Genomic DNA, 20,397 nt, shown 5'->3' with positions numbered 1-20,397 from the left:
CCTTCTTCTCCTGAGACTTCCTTCATTATGGTGATGGCTTTGCATTCTTCCCATCTTACTCTCTTTTGTTCCCCTTTAGGATTCTTTTCTGTGTCACTAGGGAACACTGCAGTTGATTTGGGTGCCTGTTGAGATAGCTCTCCTACTTGAGATTCCATCCTTTTGAGTTTTTCACCATGGTTTCTTAAGGTAGTTCTCACATCATCCCTGAAGCTCTTCAGTTCAATGATGTCTTGACTCATGGTTGCCATAATTCCTTCTATCCGGTTTAATTGATCTTGAAATTGTTGGTTCGGATTAGGTTGGGTATGTTGATTATTTTGGCCATGATATGATGATTGGGGGTAAGTGTTTTGTGTGGCTTGGTATGATCTTTGGTTGGAGTTTTGGTATGTGGAATTGTTATGTTGGTGGTGGTTGTAAGGTTTGTGGTTTTGTGGTTGGGTTTGTTGGTTTCCCCACCCAAAGTTTGGGTGGTTTCTCCAGCCTGGGTTGTAAGTGTTGGAATGTGGATCATATGATTGCCTTTGTTGGTTTCCCACATAGTTAGCCTCATCCCAATCAACCTCCTTCAATGCCTACTTCCTCTTGATCTTGTGTGTGTATTGCAGCCACTTGCTTTGTTTCTAATTGCCTGGTAAGCTCTGCTAGTTGCTTGGCAAACACCTTGTTTTGGGCTAGAATTGTATCAACCTAGTTCAGCTCCATGACTCCCTTAGTGTTGTGCCTTTCTGATGCATAGTAGTACTCATTCTCAGCCACTGTCTCGATCACTTCAATGGCTTCTTCCACAGTCTTTTTCCTGTTCAATGAACCTCCTGATGAATGGTCTACAGCCTTCCTTGATTCATAAGAGAGCCCATCATAGAAGATGTGCAGTTGCACCCAATCATGGAACATGTTTGGTGGGCATTTCCTTGTCAAGTCCTTGAATCTCTCCCATGCCTCGTAGAGAGTTTCACCATCTTATTGTCTAAAAGTCTGAACCTCAGATCGAAGCCTATTGACCTTTTGTGGAGGGTAGAAACGTGCCAGAAACTTGCTTTCCACCTCATCCCATGTTGTTAGACTCCCCCTTGGGAATGATTCCAGCCACTTAGCTGCTTTGTCCCTAAGTGAAAATGGGAACAAAAGCAGTTTATAGGCATCTTCCTGGACTCCATTGGACTTCACAGTGTCACAAATTCTCAGGAATTTTGTGAGATGTTGGTTTGGGTCTTCATTAGCACTTCTTCCAAAGGAACAATGATTTTCCACAAGTGATATTAGCTGTGGCTTGAGCTCAAAATTGTTGGCCTGAATGGGTGGTTTCTGGATGCTACTACCACAATTCCCAGAGGTTGGGTTTATGTATGAACTAAGAACCCTCCTCTCAGGGATGGCATCGTTTCCATCAGCTCTCTCATGGTTGTGAACTTCTCTATCCATGTTGAGATCTAAAGCTTCCTCAAAATTGTCCTCAGATTCTCCTTCAGATTCCTCTTCTCCCACTACTCTCTTCCCTCTTGCTTCCCTTCTAAGTCTATGAAGGGTCCTCTCTGGTTCGGTATATGGAGGAGTTGATGTCTCTCCTCTCCTACCTGTCATACAAGAACACAGCTCAAACACAAACAAGTGAAATACTCTTGGTTAATGGAAGAGTATGGTTAGCTCAATTGAGGAATTAATTCAAACAGTTAGTGAGTCAGTGAGTTAGTTGCATGAATTTAAAGGCATAAAGAAGGAAAGCATGTAACCAAGTGCAGAAATTAAAATTCAACAAGTATCTAGAACAGAATTAACAAAGCAAGAGAAAATTGCTCAATCTAGTTAGCTTCCAATTTGAGAATTGTCAATCGAAAACCAATCCCCGGCAACGGCGCCATAAACTTGATGCGCATAAACTAGTTATGCTACGATTTAGGAAATTGCACGATCGGCAAAATTCCTTCCGGCAAGTGCACCGGTTATCGTCAAGTAAAAACTCACAATAGAGTGAGGTCGAATCCCACAAGGATTGGTTGAGTGAGCAATTCGGATTAGAAGTGTGTTCTAGTTGATCGGAATCAAGATTGAGATGAGTATTGCGGAATGTAAAAGTGGCGGGAAAAGTAAATGACAAGAAATTGAAATGGCGGAATCTTAAATTGCATGAATTAAAGAGCAGAAACTAAATTGCTGAAATTAAAAGGGAATGGGGGTGATTGCATGAATTGAGTAGCAGAATGTAAAGAGAAAGTGGAAATCAGAATTGGGGAATTCATTGGGTTATAGGAGATATTGAGATCTCCGAATCAAAACATGTTTATCTCTTCCTCAACCAATGCGTTCATTGAATTTTGCTTGGCAATCTTATATGATTGGATCCCAATTCCTTGGCTCACCAATGCTCTCTAAAAACAAACAAATTCCCAATCCCTTGGTTTAAATGTTCATAAGAAGAGATGATGCTTGATCACTGATTATACCACACAATTTCATGAACCACAATTTGGTAGGATTACATGTCACAATATCCATCCAAACCCCAATCTAATCCACTGTGAGAAAGCTTCTCTAGCATGAATCCTCCATTCCTTTCCCAAGGCTCCGAAGGATTCCAAGTATGAGTAGTTTCTTTCCCAAGACAACTACTCAATGGAATTAGATCGAGAAGCTTTCTAACAAAATTCAAGAGAAAAGATTGAAGAAGAAGATAAACTATTATTGATTCATTGAATTACAATAGAGCTCCCTAACCCAATGAAAGGGGGTTTAGTGAATCATAGCTCTGAATTCAATTACAAAGAAAAGGGAAACTAGCTAAAAAGTGAAAGTAAAAGTCAAAGGTCCCCATCAGGGGCTGGATTCCCCTTCAATCCCCCCTCTTTTCAAATGCAGAAACTAAGGCCTTTAAATAGGCTCCCTAAATTACAAAATGAAAATGAAATTCAAAGGAAATTACAATCAAATGAAAATAAACTATTCTAGATGATTCTTGTGGCCTTGATTTGGTGTTGTTGATGGGCCTTGCATGCTTGAAGGGCTGAGTGACATAATTGATCCAAAAAGGATAATGATCCATTAAACTACACTCAAATGTTGCACCCCCTTTCTTGAGTCGTCACTTTGTTCTCTTGTCAACCTTGCCAATTTGATGCCAAATATAGACTATTATACCTCGTTGGAAAGCTATGGATGTCAGCTTTCTAACGCAACTGGAAGCACCTCAATTGGATCTCTACAACTCGAGTTATACTCCATGGAAGGTGAAGAGGTCAGCTGGCCTGATTGCATGTTGGTACTATGCTCTTCTATGCACATTACGGGGCTGTTTTCTCCCTCAATTTTTAGTATCCACCATGCATGCCATATATGGTTGGAAAGCTCTAGATGTCTTCTTTCCAATGCATTTTGAATCACCTCATTTGGAGTTTTGTAGCTCAAGTTATTTATGTTTGAAGAAGGCATGGTCAAGCTGTTCCATATAACACGTTTAAGCTTCAGTTTAAGGTTAAACTGAAGCTTAAACGTGGAAATGGAAGAGGTAGCCCTGGAGGTCGAACACGTTTAACCTCCAGTTTGAGGTCAAACTGGAGGTTAAACGTGGAAGCTTAGAATGGTAGCCCTGGAGGTGTCGAACACGTTTAACCTCCAGTTTGAGGTCAAACTGGAGGTTAAACGTGGAAATGGCTCCCTGGTGCTCTTCCCACTCCTGGCGTTTAACCTCCAGTTTAAGGTTAAACTGGAGGTTAAACGTGGAACTCCTTCCTGAGTGGCATTATCATTCTGGCGTTTAACCTCCAGTTTGAGGTCAAACTGGAGGTTAAACTTCAATCCCAGCATTTCTTATCCTTCATGATTTTGGCGTTTAAGCTCCAGTTTAGGCTTAAACTGGAACTTAAACTCCACATGTGATATTCAAGCTTCCTTTATTGATTTTGTTGCTTCCTTGCTTAGCCTCTTCTTCCCTGAAATCATCCAAACAATTGCATCAAAGTCTTGCAAAATTTCATGAGAACTCTTTCATTCATAGCATTTAAGTAATATAACTAAAACTCATGGAATTTGCATCAAAATCATATTGTTTGGATGGTTCATTACTTTGTTCTTCATTTAACCATTTTTGGTTACTTTAAGCTCAAGAAAATGCATAAAACAACTAAAACTAACAGAAAAATGCTAGTGAAACTAGCCTATGATGCCTTGGCATCACCTTGCCAACTTTGGTTGTAGTTTCCACCTTGATTGTAATTGCCGCCTTGTTGATTGTACCCTTGATTCGGGCAGTCATAGAAATTATGAGTAGCTGCTACGGTGTTGTCCTCTTGTTGGAGCTGTGGACACTCATCAGTGTAATGAATATAATCAGCACATATCCCGCATACTCTCTGAGGGACTAACTGTTGACTTTGTTGTGGTGGGGGAGGCTGAGGTTGTTGTTGATTTAGCTGTATTTGCTTCAGTAGGTTGGTCATCTAACATATGCTCTGTGTAAGAGCAGTAGTCTCAATGCTAGAGGAAACCTCTGCAACAGCCTTTGAGTGGCTGTTTCTGTGCCTATGATTTCGAGTGGACTCAGCTAGGTCGTTGATCAGTTGCCACGCTTCATCTGCGGTCTTGTACTTTTTCAGAGAACCATTACTAGCACCATCTAATGTAGTCTTATCCCGAGGCTTCATGCCTTGAGTGAAGTAGCTGATCAACACTAACTTGTCAATCATGTGATGGGGCATGCGTCTAGAAGATTCTTGAAGCGCTCCCAGTACTCATAAAGAGTCTCTGATTCTCCTTGAATAATGCAAGAAATCTCTTTCCTTAATCTGTCTGTAACTTCAGCTGGAAAGTATTTTTCCAGGAATTCTCTCCTGAGCGTATCCCAGTTAGTAACGGTCGCTTCAGGTTGAGTGTAGTACCACTCCCTCGCCTTTCCCTCAAGAGAAAACGGGAAGGCGGTTAGCAAAATAGAAGTTTCATCTGCACCATGACGCCTAACAGTAGAACAGGCTGTCTGAAAATCCCTTAGGTGCTTGATAGGCTCCTGAGTAGGTAAGCCATAAAACTTGGGCATCAAGTTGATTAATGCAGTCTTCAGTTCAAAATCTGCAGCCAGATTTGGATGACGCACTTGATACGGTTGCAGAGTAAAGTCTGGGGCTCCTGCCTCTTGGAGAGTGATCCTCCTGGGTACCGCCATGTTACCTGCACGTAAATCAATTGAATTAGTAGTAGAGGAGCTTGTTTCTTCCTCAAATGGCAGTTCAGATTCGTCTTCAGATGAGACTGGTGAATCGATAACAACCACTTCACCACCCTCAGAGACTAACCTACGCCGAGCTCGCCTAATACATGAAAGAGTTCTTTCAATTTCAGGATCAAATGCGGCTAAGCTCGGATCAGGCAGTGAATGCATCATTCAATAAAAGAAACATACAACTCATGGTAATAAAATAAAATAAAATATGCAAAAATAAAAAATATGTACACTAACTAATAATTTAGCACACAATTGTTACTCCCCGGTAACGGCGCCAAAAATTGATTGGGGGGTGGGGGCGGATATCAGCCAATTAAGAAATCAATATAGAATTACGTTGCAAGTATAGTTCTTAACCAGTAAAAATTCGCTCATCAATTTAGAAAGGTTGTCACAAAAATTAGAATAAAAATACTGGAAATATGAGTCCCAGGTCAGCTCCCAACGAGTTGACAAAAGGGTGCTATCTTATTAATCAGGAGTTTTCCGAGAAATTTGAGAGTTGAATGACAGAAAATAAATAATTATAAATTAAAGGAGAATTATATATTCAGAATGAAAAGCCTTGACTGGGGGAATGATTAATTGGAAGTTCTATCCTTGTTAGAATTCTCTCAAGTGTAGTATAAAGAGGTTGTTATTTTCACTTAGTTAACCCTTACTAAATAAAGGAAAGTCAAGTGATTAAGCTAACTCTTATTCGCAAATCCTAGTCCTCTCCCTTGGAAAGGTCTAGTGTTAGTAAATAGTTAGCCAACAACTTCCAATTTAACTATTCACTTGAGCATTCCAACTCAAGTGTCTCCTTTTAATTAACCCCCATGTCAAGTAGGGAATCTACTCCATTGACATGGGTATTACTTGCACAGAATTGAAAAGAGAATAAAAGGAAGACATGATAGACAATAACTACAAATTAATTAAAAGTAAAAGTAATCCTTTGCATTAATAATTTCTAAAAATAATCCAATTGTAACTCTAAACAAAAATTAAGAATATGGAATAGTAAGGGAATAAGGAAACAAACTAGAGTAGTAACTTCAACGGAGGTGATGACTCTTCAATATCCAAAGCAAAAGCATAAAACTAAGAATATGTGAATGTAAAAGAAAACCTAGAGGAAGAGTAATTTTTCTCTAGATTCAGATCTAAAAACTAAAACTATGCTAATGAGAATCTCTGTTGAGTCTCTGCATGTTCCCTGGCTCTAGTCTGTGTTTCTGGGCCGAAAACTAGGTCAAAACTTGGCCCAAAATTGCCCCCAGTATTTTCTGTTATTTCTGCAAATCGCGCAAGTCACGCGTACGCGTCAGTCACGCATACGCGTCGCTGGTTTTCTTGGCGTCTCATGCGTACGCGTCATCCATGCGCACGCGTCTTTGTGCAAACTCCAATCTATGCGTACGCGTCAGGCATGCGCAAGCGTCGCTGCAAATTTCTCCATGTCGCGCACACGTGTGAGCCATGCCTGCGCATCGATGCTCGTTGGTTATCTCCTTAGTTTTTTGTGTTCCTTCTATTTTTGCAAGCTTCCTCTCCATTCTCTAAGCCATTCCTGCCCTATAAAGCCTGAAACACTTAACTCACGGATCACGTCATCGAATGGTATAAAGGAGAATTAAAATACACAAATTAAAGACTCTAGGAAGCAAGTTTTCAACCATAGAATAACACTAGGAAGGAATTGTAAAATCATGCAAATCATATGAATAAGTGGGTAAGGACTTGATAAAAACCACTCAATTGAGCATAAGATAAACCATAAAATAGTGGTTTATCATCCAGCCTCCTTGCAATGATGACAAGTCACCTTGCTCAAGTCTTTCTTGTAATCCTTTGAGTTTGAACCCTTGTATTTGCCTTTGCTCTTCATTATCCTTCTAAGTCTCCTAACAAAAAACACAATTTCATTATCTGAAATATCATCACTGGACTCACTCTCTTTTGATTCTATTTTTGACTTAAGGGCTATTCCCTTTTTCGTTGAGTCTGGATTTGTGTGTGTGGCTTCATAGGCAAGGAGTTTTCCTCTCAGCTCATCATAGGTTATAGGGCTTAGGTTATTGCTCTTGGCTAGGACATTGGTAGTAGTTTCCCATTCCTTTGTGAGGCTTCTAAGGAGTTTCCTCACTAGGGTTTGTTCTGAGTAGGTTGTTTTCATAGCATCAAGGTTGTTGATTATGATTGAGAGTCTCTCAAACACTTCATCAATGCTTTCTCCATCCTTCCTATTAAACATCTCGTACTCTTTTCACAGCATGTCAATCCTCATTTCTTTGATCTGTTTAGTGCCTTCGTGTATAACCTTGAGTTTCTCCCAGATTTCTTTGGCTGTCTTGCATCTAGACACCTTTCGGTACTCTTCAAAGCTGATAGCACAGTGAAGAAGGTTGATGGCTTTAGCATTCAGCTCCAGTTTCTTCTTGTCGTCATCATTCCATTTAGCTTCTACTTTTGGAATCACCACTCCATCAACACTTATTTTTGTTGGAATCTTGCGACTGCTTACAACAATTTTTCATATGTTGTAGTCAATAGATTGAATGAAGATTCTCATCCTCTCTTTTCAGTAAGCATAGTTCTTCCCGTTGAAGAAGGGAGGCCTATTGTTTGACTGGCCTTCAGTTAGAGTGTAGGCAACCGTGGTTGTGCCCAAGTTGTTCGCCATTGGACCTTTGCTCCAAGCGTGAAGCTTGATTCTTGAGACCAAGGCTCCTGATACTAATTGAAGGTTGTAGAAAGCTTAGAGAAGGAGGTTGAATCTATGGCATTCTTTTACTTTAATGAAATAACCTTTTAAAACAAATTTCTTTCTGAATCTGTTTGAACTCAGCAGCGAAAAATTTATGAGACAATTTCATTTTGTCTCATGAATATCAGAAAATAGAACAGAGCAGGGAAGTGAGAAGCTGACACCATCATGTATCCTGGTTTGGTTGCCTTGTGCAATGCAATCTACATCCAGTCTCCACCACAACAGTGGTGGAATTTCCACTATAGTTAAAGTATTACATACACCAATTCCACAAGATTGACACAATCCTTTCACACTCAAGTTCTAACCTAACTTGACTTAGTTATGCTAATACCTAACTCTTCACTCTTAGTGCTAACCCAACTAAGAAAGGGATACCTCACTGGTACAAGATAAAAGACACAGAATCAACCTAAAAAAATCTGAAATCACTCTAGAATTTTCACTCAAGTGTATTACTCTGCCTCTTTTTACTCTTAGGCTTTTACTTGAGCTCTTTCATTCTGCCTTTTACCTCAAGAAATTATAGAAAGATAAACATTAAAAAGAAATTTACAATCTGTAAAACATGAAGGAGATTAATTCTTCAACAACCTCTTTGCTATGTGATGAACCAGATTTGCTTGCCTCTGATTTAGTTCCTCATTCTGGTGGAATGTTCCTTTGACTAGGAAGCATTGTCCAAGTTGATGAACCTCTTCAGAGAACTCTTCTCAGAACATAAAACCTCAAAACACTGGTTATCTCTCCTTGGCTTCTGAATGATAAAAAATCTTCTTTTGTATCTCCTTGCATGTTGCTTAGTTGCTCTCTCCTAGGTCAACCCTCGAGCTGTGTGCTTTACCAACTCACCACATCACCTTTTCTAGTTAATCCTCAAATCGGAATTTTTAATCTGACTTTTTCTTGCTTGACCGAAAGTCTCAGGAAAGCATAGAGAAATAGTCTTTCAATGGTAAACCAAATCTGAGCCATTGAAACACTACTTGGTTCCCAAGATACACATTTGACCATAGATTCACAGCAGTGTTGATCAGAAGTCATCTTTTCCATGTATCCCAATTTGGACTGGCAGAGAGTTGGGGAAGAGGAGAAGAAAACACGATGCATGCAAGAGGAAATAAGTTACCTTTAACTTCTGTCTTAGCTTGATTTGGTTTGATTTGGGTGATTTGACCTCTGCGTCTCTTGCTTAATCCTTCTCTTTCTTGCTTCTTTGGTGAACAGCTTAGGGACTAAGCTTTCTCTCTCTTTCTCTGAGTTTTGACCGAAGAGGAAAAAGTGAACGTTGCTTTACTGAAAGCAAATTTGAGGGATTGACTTGAGAGATATCAAATCGGGCTTGGGTTGGCTTAGATTCAATTAGCCCGTTTGATTTCTTTGCTTTGTTTCCTTTTGGGCTTCCTTTTGATTGTCAGCCCACCAGCAGGTTCAATTTGTTCCATAATGGGCTGCAGCTTTATATATTGATTTTTGGACTGCATCACTGATGAACGGATAATTTATACGCTTTTTGGCATTGTTTTTACATAGTTTTTAGTATGATTTAGTTAGTTTTTAGTATATTTTTATTAGTTTTTAAATAAAAATCACATTTCTGGACTTTACTATGAGTTTGTGTATTTTTCTATGATTTCAGGTAATTTCTGGATGAAATTGAGGGACTTGAGCAAAAATCTGATTCAGAGGCTGAAGAAGGACTGTAGATGCTGTTGGATTCTGACTTCCCTGCACTCGAAATAGATTTTATGGAGCTACAGAAACCCAATTGACGCGCTCTCAATTGCGTTGGAAAGTAGACATCCAGGGCTTTCCAGCAATATATAATAGTCCATACTTTGCTCGAGTTTTGAAGACGCAAATTGGCGTTCAAACGCCAACTTCCTGCCCTATTCTGGAGTTAAACGCCAGAAACAGGTTGCAAATCAGAGTTAAACGCCAGAAACAGGCTACAACCTGACGTTTAACTCCAAAAAGAGTCTCTACACATGAAAGCCTAATGCTCAGCCCAAGCACACACCAAGTGGGACTGGAAGTGGATTTCTGCATCATTTACTTATCTCTATAAACCCTAGTAACTAGTTTAGTATAAATAGGACTTTTTGCTATTATAAGAAAAGAGAATCTTTTAGATCATATTGTATACATTTAGAGGGCTAGCCATTCGGCCATGCCTAGACTACTTTCACTTATGTATTTTTTAACGGTGGAGTTTCTACACCCCATAGATTAAGGTGTGGAACTCTGCTGTTCCTCATGAATTAATGCAAAGTACTATTGTTTTCCTATCCAATTCAAGCTTATTCTTATTCTAAGATATTCGTTTACACTTCAACATGATGAATGTGATGATCCGTGACACTCATCACTATTCTCCACCTATGAACGCGTGCCTGACAACCACTTTCGTTCTACCTTAGATTGAGCGTGTATCTCTTGGCCTCCTGGTTCAGACCAGAGTCTTCGTGGTATAAGCTAGAATTATTGGCGGCCATTCTTGAGATTCAGAAAGTCTAAACCTTGTCTGTGGTATTCCGAGTAGGATCTGGGATGGGATAATTGTGACGAGCTTCAAACTCGGAGTGTTGGGCGTAGTGACAGACGCAAAAGGGTCAATGGACCCTATTCCAACATGATCGAGAACCGACAGATGATTAGCCATGCGGTGATAGCGTATTTGGACCATTTTCACTGAGAGGACGGGAAGTAGCCATTGACAACGGTGATGCCCAACATACAGCTTGCCATGGAAAAGAGTATGAATGATTGGATGAAGGCAGTAGGAAAGCAGAGGTTTAGAAGGAACAAAGCATCTCCATATGCTTATTTGAAATTCCTACCAATGAATTGCATAAGTATCTCTATCCTATTTTATATTTTATTTATATTTTAATCATCAAAATTCCATAACCATTTGAATCCGCTTGACTGAGATTTACAAGGATGACCATAGCTTGCTTCAAGCCGACAATCTCCGTGGGATCGACCCTTACTCACGTAAGGTTTATTACTTAGACGACCCAGTGCACTTGCTGGTTAGTTGTGCGAAGTTGTGAAGAAGAATTGAGATTATGATAGTGCGTACCAAGTTTTTGGCGGCATTGAGATCACAATTTCGTGCACCAATCACTCAACCAAAATAATCAAAGCTAATTTTGTAATTAGCCCAATAATCTAATATTTGTCAACATCAATTATGTTCGTTAATTTCTTAACTCAACAGAAGGGGTTGGGTTGAAGAGGCTGCAATTCCTGAAAAACTGAATTTGGATTTGGGATTAGGGTTGCATACAAAATTAAAGGGTATTTTTTGTAAATTTAACAATTTCAGTATCTAATTTTAATTCAAACCAAATAGAATATTGAAACAAAATTCAGTTCTGTACACTTCTACGCTAAACATATTACTAAGACTTTTTTAAGTTTCTATCTCTCAGTTATTGTCTCTCAGTCACGGTCTCTCATTCTCTATCTCGCAAACAAACGCTACCTTAGTTTTCAATCCTTTAGAGGTATGTTATAACGATCCTGCTTACATTATATGGATGCTCCTCCATTTTCGTTTGTTGCTTCAATAAAGCTATAATTACCTTATAACTAGATACAACTATTAATTTTCAGAATTTAATGTCCCAATCTATTTTAAGATTATGGATCAATTTGGAAAGCATTGTATATCCCATATTCATCATATAGCCTGCAATCAATCGCTTGTTATAAAACAAACTCCCACAACCCACATCTCTAGGTTAACTGATGTTGTCCCATTAGTATTCCATTTAATCCATTCATTTTGAGTAGTTTAGGATTTAAAATTTATTATGTATTGATGAAAGAATAAGATATTCTATGAGTGTGTCAACGTTTTAGTTAACTAGCTTTGTATTTTTTTTGTCAAGTTGGGTTAAATAATCCTCACTTTCGAACATTACAACATTACAATATTCACGCACACTATATATTTATAAACTTAACATTAAGGATTTTTGTAACAATTCAATTCTTGATAAACAAATTTTTCTAGTTATTTTAAAATTTATTTCACAACATTTTTAATCACGGCCCAACAAAAAATTGTGACGCTAGCCCAATGATAAAAAAAATGAAAATTAAAGAAAAAAATAAAAAATTAAATAAAAAAAGATAGTTAATAAAGTCAAAATTGACTTTATGAGGATAATTAATCTACCTAAGTCATGTTTGACTAGTAAATAATAAATATTAGCTTACCATTGATTTATTTTTCTCACTAGAGATTTTTTGAGCCAAAAATTCACTTTTAGTGACGGTTTTTGCGTGCAACGAGAAAAATTCTTATAATCGAAAACTTCGAAACTAGTGGTAAAAATAATTTCTACCTTAGTAATTATGTTCCGAGATTAATATTAGCCATCCATTCATGATTTATTTCTTTAAGAATAAATCTTAGCCATTAATTATTTTACCACACGGTAAAATTTATTCCGAACTGAATTTCTGACTAGTATTTCGCAAACGATTTCTAGAGACCCCAAATCTTCTTACTTGCCACCTGATGCCAAGGCATCATAGGCTAGTTTCACTAGCATTTTTCTGTTAGTTTTAGTTGTTTTATGCATTTTCTTGAGCTTAAAGTAACCAAAAATGGTTAAATGAAGAACAAAGTAATGAACCATCCAAACAATATGATTTTGATACAAATTCCATGAGTTTTAGTTATATTACTTAAATGCTATGAATGAAAGATTTCTCATGAAATTTTGCAAGACTTTGATGCAATTGTTTGGATGATTTCAGGGAAGAAGAGGCTAAGCAAGGAAGCAACAAAATCAATAAAGGAAGCTTGAATATCACATGTGGAGTTTAAGTTCCAGTTTAAGCCTAAACTGGAGCTTAAACGCCAAAATCATGAAGGATAAGAAATGCTGGGATTGAAGTTTAACCTCCAGTTTGACCTCAAACTGGAGGTTAAACGCCAGAATGAAAAGCCTCACTTAAGGAGCATTCCACGTTTAACCTCCAGTTTGACCTCAAACTGGAGGTTAAACGCCAGAATGAGTATGCCACCCAGGGAGGAGTTCCACGTTTAACCTCCAGTTTGACCTCAAATTGGAGGTTAAACGCCAGAACCAGGAAGAGTACCAGGGGCCATTCCACGTTTAAGCTCCAGTTTGACTCAAACTGGAGCTTAAACGTGTTCGATAGTTTTTTCACTCCAGGGTTGCTCTCTCCATCTCCACGTTTAACCTCCAGTTTGACCCCAAACTGGAGGTTAAACGTGTTCGACACCTCCAGGGCCACCATTCCAAGCTTCCACGTTTAACCTCCAGTTTGACCCCAAACTGGAGGTTAAACGTGTTCGACCTCCAGTATGCCTCCACCCTTTTCCACGTTTAACCTCCAGTTTGACCTCAAACTGGAGGTTAAACGTGTTCGACCTCCAGGGCTGCCCTTCCTATCTCCACGTTTAAGCTTCAGTTTAACCTTAAACTGAAGCTTAAACGTGTTCGACTACATGACTCTCCAGGGCTACCTTCTTCCATTTCCACGTTTAAGCTTCAGTTTAACCTTAACTGAAGCTTAAACATGCTTCTACAAATGGCCTCACTGGAAGTGTCTGGCGTTTAAGTTGCAGTTTAAGCTTAAACTACAACTTAAACGCCACTCTTGAAAAGGGTTTCTGGGCCAAAAATATTGTGATTTAAGTTAGTCTTTGAGCACAAGTATTAACTTAAACTTACTTTGGTATGAAACCCAATTGAATATCATGGTTTATGGGATTGGGCCTGAAGGATTGATGAGTTTGAAATCTCAATTTATTGAGTCATGTGTCATTATTTGATTATCACTAAGTTGGCTCAATAAATGTTACAGGATCTGGATCAACAACCTCATCAAGATTATGGATCATAAACCCAAAGCAAAAGGAAAGCAAGGAGAGGCCTCAAAGCCCAAGAAGCACAACTGAAGCTCAATATAGAAAGTGTATAAATAGGATAGAAGTTAAGTTAAAAGAAAGAAACTTTTACTTTCACTTTTAGCTAGTTTCTTTTTCTTTGTAATTGAATTCAGAGCTATGATTCACTAAACCCCCTTTCATTGGGTTAGGGAGCTCTATTGTAATTCAATGAATCAATAATAGTTTATCTTCTTCTTCAATCTTTTCTCTTGAATTTTGTTAGAAAGCTTCTCGATCTAATTCCATTGAGTAGTTGTCTTGGGAAAGAGACTACTCATACTTGGAATCCTTCGGAGCCTTGGGAAAGGAATGGAGGATTCATGCTAGAGAAGCTTTCTCACAGTGGATTGGATTGGGGTTTGGATGGATATTGTGACATGTAATCCTACCAAATTGTGGTTCATGAAATTGTGTGGTATAATCAGTGATCAAGCATCATCTCTTCTTATGAACATTTAAACCAAGGGATTGGGAATTTGTTTGTTTTTAGAGAGCATTGGTGAGCCAAGGAATTGGGATCCAATCATATAAGATTGCCAAGCAAAATCCAATGAATGCATTGGTTGAGGAAGAGATTTACATGTTTTGATTCGGAGATTTCAATATCTCCTAAACCCAATGAATTCCCCATTTCTGATTTCCACTTTCTCTTTACATTCTGCAATTCAATTCTTGCAATCATCCCCATTCCCTTTTAATTTCAGCAACTTACATTCTGCTCTTTAATTCATGCAATTTAAGATTCAGCCATTTAATTTTCTTGTCATTTACTTTTCCCGCCAATTTTACATTCCGCAATTCTCATCTCAAATCTTGATTCCGCTCAACTAGAACACACTTCTAATCCGAATTGCTCACTCAACCAATCCTTGTGGGATTCGACCTCACTCTATTGTGAGTTTTTACTTGACGACGATAACCGGTGCACTTGCCGGAAGGAATTTTGCCGATCGTGCAATTTCCTAAATCGTAGCATAACACGTTTATGCGCATCAAGTTTATGGCGCCGTTGCCGGGGATTGGTTTTCGATTGACAATTCTCAAATTGGAATTTAACTAGATTGAGCAATTTTCTCTTGCTTTGTTAATTCTGTTCTAAATACTTGTTGAATTTTAATTTCTGCACTTGGTTACATGCTTTCCTTCTTTATGCCTTTAAATTCATGCAACTAACTCACTGACTCACTAACTGTTTGAATTAATTCCTCAATTGAGCTGACCATACTCTTCCATTAACCAAGAGTATTTTACCTGTTTGTGTTTGAGCTGTGTTCTTGTATGACAGGTAGGAGAGGAGAGACATCAACTCCCCCATATACCGAACCGGAAAGGACCCTTCATAGACTTAGAAGGGAAGCAAGAGGGAAGAGAGTAGTGGGAGAAGAGGAATCTGAAGGAGAATCTGAGGACAATTTTGAGGAAGCTCTAGATCTCAACATGGATAGAGAAGTTCACAACCATGAGAGAGCTGATGGAAACAATGCCATTCCTGAGAGGAGGGTTCTTAGTTCATACATAAACCCAACCTCTGGGAATTGTGGTAGTAGCATCCAGAAACCACCCATTCAGGCCAACAATTTTGAGCTCAAGCCACAGCTAATATCATTGGTGGAAAATCATTGTTCCTTTGGAGGAAGTGCTAATGAAGACCCAAACCAACATCTCACAAAATTCCTGAGAATTTGTGACACTGTGAAGTCCAATGGAGTCCAGGAAGACACCTATAAACTGCTCTTGTTCCCATTTTCACTCAGGGACAAGGCAGCTAAGTGGCTGGAATCATTCCCAAGGGGGAGTCTAACCACATGGGATGAGGTGGAAGGCAAGTTTCTGGCACGTTTCTACCCTCCACAAAAGGTCAATAGGCTTCGATCTGAGGTCCAGACTTTTAGACAACAAGATGGTGAAACTCTCTACGAGGCATGGGAGAGATTCAAGGACTTGACAAGGAAATGCCCACCAAACATGTTCCATGATTGGGTGCAATTGCACATCTTCTATGATGGGCTCTCTTATGAATCAAGGAAGGCTGTAGACCATTCATCAGGAGGTTCATTGAACAAGAAAAAGACCGTGGAAGAAGCCATTGAAGTGATCGAGACAGTGGCTGAGAATGAGTACTACTATGCATCAGAAAGGCACAACACTAAGGGAGTCATGGAGCTGAACCATGTTGATACAATTCTAGCCCAAAACAAGGTGTTTGCCAAGCAACTAGCAGAGCTTACCAGGCAATTAGAAACAAAGCAAGTGGCTGCAATACACACACAAGATCAAGAGGAAGTAGGCATTGAAGGAGGTGATTGGGATGAGGTTAACTATGTGGGAAACCAACAAAGGCAATCATATGATCCACACTCCAACACTTACAACCCAGGCTGGAGAAACCACCAAAACTTTGGGTGGGGAAACCAACAAACCCAACCACAAAACCACAAACCTTACAACCACAACCAACAAAACAATTCCACATACCAAAACTCCAACCAAAGATCATACCAAGCCACACAAAACACTTACCCCCAATCATCATATCATGGCCAAAATAATCAACATACCCAACCTAATCCGAACCAACAATTTCAAGATCAATTAAACCGGATGGAAGGAATGATGGCAACCATGAGCCAAGACATAATTGAATTGAAGAGCTTCAGGGATGATGTGAGAACTACCTTAAGAAACCATGGTGAAAAGCTCAAAAGGTTGGAATCTCAAGTAGGAGAGCTATCTCAACAGGCACCCAAATCAACTGCAGTGTTCCCTAGTGACACAGAAAAGAATCCTAAGGGGGAACAAAAGAGAGTAAGATGGGAAGAGTGCAAGGCCATCACCATATTGAAGGAAGTCGCAGAAGAGGAAGGAATCAGGTCCTCACAGCAGAAACCAGAAATCTTGAAAGAAGATGTGGAAGAAGTTAAGCAGGAAAGTGGAACTGAGCAAGCCAAGGATCTGCAAAAAGGCATGATGGAAGTATACCAACCAAAAGCACCATTTCCTGAGAGGTTAGGAGGAGGTGAAAAAAGGAAAACCTATTCAAGGTTTCTAGAGACATTTAATTCTCTGCATGTCAATATTCCCTTTCTTGAGATTCTTCATCAAATGCCCACACACATCAAGTATTTAAAGGAATTGTTAAGCAAGAAAAGAGTTTTGAAGGGAGGACAAACGGTAACAATGAACAAAGAATGCAGTGCTCTCATCAAGAAGGACACACTCTCTAAGAAAACGGACCCAGGAAGTTTTCATATCCCTTGCATCATAGGGGAAACAAAAATTGACAGAGGATTCTGTGATCTAGGAGCTAGCATAAATGTGATGCCTCTAACCCTTATGAAGAGGCTACAACTGAACGAGGTGAGATCCACTGATGTAATCATACAACTGGCTGACAAAACTCAGAAGCAAGCTGAAGGGGTAGTTGAAAATGTGCTGGTGAAAGTAGGAGATTATTATTTCCCCACAGACTTTGTCATTGTGGACATGGAGGAAAGCTATTTACACCCTATCATTCTGGGCAGACCATTTCTAGCCACTACTAGAGCGCTCATAGATGTAGAACAAGGAGAACTAATTCTGAGAATACATGATGAACAGCTCATTTTCAAAGTCTTCAAACCTGCATCTGAGCCTGAACCAGAATCTGAAAAGCCTAAAGATGATAGTAACCATCCGTGTTTGGAGGAAAGTAATCCAGCAGCTGAGACTCTAAAACAGTCATTGGAAGGCAAACAAGAGTTGCAAGAGTTAGAGCCACAAGAATCAGTGGAAACAGATCAGAAGGATCCTCCTGACATAAAGGTCAATGAAGAAATCCTCAAGAGAAAGGGAAGAGTGATAGGGAGATTGCCAAGAGGATGGAGAAACAAGAAAATTCCCACTGAAAGTTTTTCTCCGGGAGATAAAGTGATCTCAAGTCATTATCTGCCAATCCCACCTGGCCTCAAGACCATTCCTTCCCAGCTCCCTCAAGTGTTCACAATCAAGAAAGTTCTTTCTATGGAACATTTAGAGGTCATGAATGAATCAAGAGGGGACGTTTTCATAGTGAGAGGAGAGGACGTCAAGCACTACAATCCACCCTAACAAGGGACAACCGTCAAGCTAGTGACGTTAAAGAAGCGCTTCATGGGAGGCAACCCATGTTTCTTTTAGTATCCTTAATCTTTAGTGCTTTGCTTTACATCTAATAAAGCATGGTTTCTTATGCATGAACTTGAATCCTCAGGACAACTATTGATTAAGTGCACTAAACCGTGCATGTAAATTACAATTGGTCTCTAAGTTTGGTGTGCCTGATGGCACTCCCAAATCTTACTCAAATTGAATTCCATCTTTCATTCAAGGTGCACAACCAAACATTAAGTTTGGTGTTCTTTTTGAACACAGTTTATGAAAAGCAAGAAGTTCCTCTGGATTGCAAAATTCATGACAAGTATACCATTCACATGTTTTAATGCTTTAGTTTCAATTACTTAGGGTAGTCACTTTGTTTAGAATCAAAGAGCCAAGGTGACTATGATTTATTAGAAATATGCACACTCATTAAGGACAACCAATATGGATTTCATGTCATCAGGAGACTTAACCAAAAACTAAGTTTGGTGTCCAAATAATAAGTGTGCATACATGTAGAAGTCACGGCTATAAGCTCATAAAGACAAGCATTGATTTACATGTGCAAATACTATTCATAATTCACATGGACCGAAAAATGATAGCAAATTTGTTTGTTTGTGCAGGTACAAAAGAAAAGACAAAAATGGAGGAAAAAGACAAAGGGAGGTACGTGCTTGGTCAAAAAGAAAATTCATAAATCTTTGAAACTAACACATGGGAAAAGGAAGTTCTGCAAGAAAAGAAAGCTACATGTACAACCTAATGCATCCAGAATACTTCCAAGAAAATGAAAAGCCAATCGTCCTTATCTACAATTCATATATTTACCATCAAGCCACCCTTCACAAACCACCCTAGCCGTTCATTTTTCACTCATGGGCACTATAAAGAACCACTTGGGGAACGAGTCCCACACCATCAATCCTCCTTCATACACTTTTTCCTTCATCATAGCATAACCATCTCTTGCCGAAAACAATCTCACCACACCTCCAACAACACTTCTTGCTTCACCTTGTCAACTTTAGTTGTCACTTACCAAAATGGCAGCTTCATCTAGCCACAAAAGAAGAAAAGACAAGCAGCCAATGGAGGAAAACAGGGGATTCGATGCATGGAGATACAGATCAGTGTTCCATGAGATTCAAGCCGAATGGATGAGACCTAAAACGGTACTAGCTGAGGTCCCCTTTGAACTTGAAAAGGATGAGTTCCCAGGTGTTTGGGAAAAGATCAAAAAGAGGAAGTGGGAGCTCCTAACTAAGCCAATCACTAGAATCAACATCAACTTGGTGAAGGAGTTTTATGCAAATGCAGTAAGGGAAGATCAAACCAAGAACCCCACATACAAAAGCTATGTGAGAGGGGTGGAAGTTGACTTCAGTCCCAAAGCAATCATGAAAACTCTTGGCCTGAAAAACATACATTTCAGCCAAGCAAGTTATGAAGAAAGGATGAGAGGAGAACCTGACTATACAACTATTGCTGAAGACCTTTGTGCCATCAGAGCTGAATGGGTGAGAAAAACAAGAGGGGCTCCAAGAGTCTTGAGAAGAGGAGACCTAACACCTGAAGCTAAAGGGTGGTATGCAATAGTTAGGAGATCCATCCTACCCACTGCAAACTCTTCAGAAATAGTCCCTAAAAGAGCCATCTTGCTACATTGCATTATGGTTGGAGGAGAGATCAAAGTTCATAAACTCATTGCTGAACAGATACAAGAGTTTAGTGAGAAAAGTGACCCTGAATCCTGGCTTCATTTCCCTAGCACCATCATTAGACTATGCATCGATGCCCAAGTACCACTTGAGGATGAAAGACCTAATTGGCTATATCCTGGGCTGGCCATAACTGCACACAGAATGACTCTTGGCCCAACTCCTCCAAGACATACAAGAAGAAGAAATGAAGAAGGTCAACAAGTGGAAGCCGAGCAAGAAGCAGAACAAGCAAGACAGGAAGGAGAAGAAGAGCAAGAAGAGCAAGCAACTCCTGAAAGAAGACAACGAATTCCCAGAGACCCCATGGATATGAGCAGAATGCAGGAAATCATGGAAGGAATGTCTCAACAATACATGAGGTCTCAGGAAAGACAAGAAGACTTTCATCTAAAAATGATGGATATGCAAAGGAACTTTGAATCAAGATTCTTTGATCTGCAAAGGGAACAAAATCTACACTTACAGGAATCCTTCAGCCACATATGCCAACACCAAGATGCCAATGTCTTGGCAATCAAGGAAGCCACTACTTTACAGAATGCAAGATACTCAGTCCAAGCTGACTACAACATCAGTTCGCAAATCAAGCTTAACTACATAGGGGAACATCTACACAAGATGGACCCAGCATTCCCAGCTTATGATGAGT

At 39.4% G+C, this 20,397-nt stretch overlaps 2 non-coding genes across 2 annotated transcripts; one reads left to right on the top strand and one right to left on the bottom strand.

Annotated features, from left to right (window-relative positions):
* The first annotated feature begins 898 nt into the window (after window positions 1–898).
* Window positions 899–1,002, top strand: LOC148571690 (small nucleolar RNA R71). Its single transcript, XR_015908989.1, has one exon. It is a non-coding gene; the product is annotated as a small nucleolar RNA R71 (small nucleolar RNA).
* A 14,769-nt stretch (window positions 1,003–15,771) lies between these two features.
* LOC148571689 (small nucleolar RNA R71) lies at window positions 15,772–15,875 on the bottom strand. Its single transcript, XR_015880261.1, has one exon. It is a non-coding gene; the product is annotated as a small nucleolar RNA R71 (small nucleolar RNA).
* Between the last annotated feature and the right edge of the window lie 4,522 nt (window positions 15,876–20,397).

This window comes from Arachis ipaensis, chromosome B3 (genome assembly GCF_059453495.1).
Source record: "Arachis ipaensis isolate K30076 ecotype BB chromosome B3, ASM5945349v1, whole genome shotgun sequence".
In the NCBI taxonomy this organism is placed as follows: domain Eukaryota; kingdom Viridiplantae; phylum Streptophyta; class Magnoliopsida; order Fabales; family Fabaceae; genus Arachis; species Arachis ipaensis.
Note: the sequence above shows the minus strand (reverse complement) of the source record. Positions and strands in the feature narration are given on the sequence as shown.